Here is a 3,043-nt window from a genome sequence, read left to right on the forward strand (position 1 = left end):
TTTCCCAATTGCTGCACTGATCCTCCCAACACTATCTCTGCCTCTTTGCTTCTGTATTCATTGCCCCTCAATTGCAACTCTGATCACTCTCTCAACTTTCTCAGCAAACCCAACCCCAGAAAGTCGAAATCTTGATTTCTTGGTGTGTTCTCCAAGTGACCCTTAAGCCTCCTCTTATGTTGAAAAGTGTGCAACAAGAAATGCTTGTTGAGAGTGCAACAAGATGATGGAGCTTAGTGAAAAGAGTTGCCTTCACTAAGTGGGCCCGCAGGCTATTTTTGGCGCAAGTCTATTTTTAGACTATGTCTATTTTTAGACATATGGATCATGTCTATGTTTATGGATGATTGATCAAGTTGGGAAAAATAGATGGACTTCTATTTTTGATGAAAGTGTGAGTGATCAAAGTCTATTTTTAGACTGGCTGTCAAAAAATAGAAAAGTCAAATATTATTATCTCACAATAATATTTGGACTATAAACTTAATCTTATTCTCTTGGAGCACTTCAGTTTGAGCTACAGAAGTGGCACATGCAGCTGTCAGAAGGAAATACGCTTTTCTTATGAGTCAGTTGAGTTGTTGCATGCATGACTTCAGTTAGAACTCAAGTGAGTTGAGTTTAGTGGACTGGAGGTACAGTTGATGGAGTTGTGTTCAGTTTGACTTAGTTAAACTAGTTGTAGTTAGTCTAACTGCAGATAGACTAATGATGAGTTGTTAAACTAATTATTAACTCATAATACAACTAAAGAATACATCAGTTAACTCAGTTGCATGTCAGTGCATGTTCAGTTCAACAGGGACAGGTGGTAGAGAATCAGATTGCTATCAGTTGTGACTATAGTTGTGCACCAGATCTTGCACAATCAAGGGATTGAGTATGCCAATGAGTTTGATCACGTATTTGGCCCACATTTTAGCCTTTGCTCACGTCCACAAAGAGTGAGTGACTATTTTGCAGGTGAAAAACGAGTTTGGGAAGCCATTCTCATCAGTTCTTGAGCAGGTATTGAGTAGTGGAGGCAGGCAAGCAGCGGGGGAGATTTGGAGATCAAATCTGAGCTGTATTGTGTGTAACAGAGGTGGAGATACTTATGAGAAGTATTATGCTGTGTATTATGTTGGGGTTTTTAGCGCGATGCTTTCCCCGGGATACATACTGTGTTAATGTGTGAATGCTCTTGATGTTTTATTGTTATTGATGCTGCTATATTGTTGATCAACGTAGAGGATCTTATGTATTGTGTATGGTTTCCGAAATAGTACATGATCAGGATAATCTCTGTTGAATATGTGTTAAATTATTCAAAATTTCTACATGGTATCAGAGCTGCTTGATTTGTAGAAGAGATTTTTACAGGATATCAAGCGAGGATTGATCATCAGATCTACTATTCAGGAAGTGTTTACATTCTATTTCTTCAGGCAGAGTCTGTAATCGGGCCAGGTAGCCTCTGGATTCATCCTTCCTTTGGAAGGTGAAATATCCTGTAAAAGCCCATATAGTCAATCTCTGTACGAGAAATATTTTGTTCTCACGAATTCTAGATCGGAAGCAGTTGAGTTGATTGCTGGTGGAATTCGAATTTGCAGCAGTGTTTTCTTGGTGACAACGCAACAATGTCTTTAAACAGATTGCGATTGGAGTATGCTCTTGAGGGTAGTTCAAACTATATTACATGGAAGGACAGGATGGAGGCAGTATTGGATGATAACGGGTTGAAGGAGTTCATAGATACGGATATCCCAAAGCCTACTGATGCTACTCAAGCTGATGCTTGGCAAAAGAAGATCGCAAAATGTCGAAGGATTCTGTTGGAGGGCGTGAAGGATCACATTGTGTCCAGCCTCCATGGAAAGGCTACTCCATATTTGATGTGGAAATCATTAACAGAATTATTCCAAAGCAAGAGCGATCTGAGGAAGCTGGCGCTCAAAGATAAACTCAGAAACATCAAATGCGAGAAGGGAGACAGTATTCCCAAGTATCTCATGAAGTTCACTCAGTGTCGAGATGAGCTGGGAAGTGTGTGGGTTACTGTCGATGATGAGGACTTGGTGAGCTTGGCTCTCCTTGGTCTTCCGAAGAGTTGGCATTCCTATCAGGACTCTGTCAATGGTCGGGAGAAATTGCCAGGATGGGAGAGACTTTGGTCGGATCTTGTGCAGGAGGAGATCAGGCGGAGCACCAGAGATGGTTCTTCATCCATGCAAGATGAGGAGAACTGTGCCTTAGCGAGTAAGGCGAAGAAGGGGAAGGGGAAGGTTTCTCTTTCCGAATCCAGTTCTTCCAATGATGGGAAGAAGGTTGACAAGGCGAAGGTGAGATGCTTTCGTTGTCATGAGTTGGGTCATTATGCTACTAATTGCCCAAAGAAGAAGTCCAAGAAGGGATCCGGGGAAGGATCTGAAGGTGAGGCAGCCTCACTTGCTTCACAGTTTGAGTTGGACTTCACACTCTTCGCATGCATGGTTTCATCCATGATGGGAAGTGGTTGGTTTCTTGACAGTGGAGCTTCTTTCCACATGACCGGTGACAAAAGTTTGTTCAGTACTTTGGAGGAGAAAGATCTCCAGATACTCATAGGGATGGGTAATGATGAGAAGTATAGTGTCTCAGGTGTAGGCACGATTATTTTTCAGAGGGAGCATGGAGCTCGCCTTACCTTGACCGATGTCAAGTATGTACCAAGACTGAAGAGAAACTTGGTGTCGATCGCGATGCTGGAAGACAGAGGCTATGATGTAGTCTTCAGTAAGGGAAAGGTTTTCCTTAGACACATCATCACTAGACGGGTGAAGCAGATTGGTTCACGGGTCAAGAACCTGTATGCTCTTGAGGTTCAAGATGCATGCAAAGCCTTGAGCAGCAAGGCAACTGACAGAGACTTGGTGGTTGAGAGGGAGCGTATATTACCTCTCAACATGCAGAGCCAGAAGAAGTCTCAGAAGATTGTGGAGGAGTCACGATTGGTGCAGCAGCTTCAGGAGGTTGTGGAGGAGCCACAACAGGGGAAGCTGAAAGGAGATCGAGTAGAGAC

The sequence above is a fragment of the Pinus tabuliformis genome, chromosome 9 (assembly GCF_031772625.1).
Source record: "Pinus tabuliformis cultivar Carrire ecotype Pingquan chromosome 9, CPIR1, whole genome shotgun sequence".
NCBI lineage: Eukaryota > Viridiplantae > Streptophyta > Pinopsida > Pinales > Pinaceae > Pinus > Pinus tabuliformis.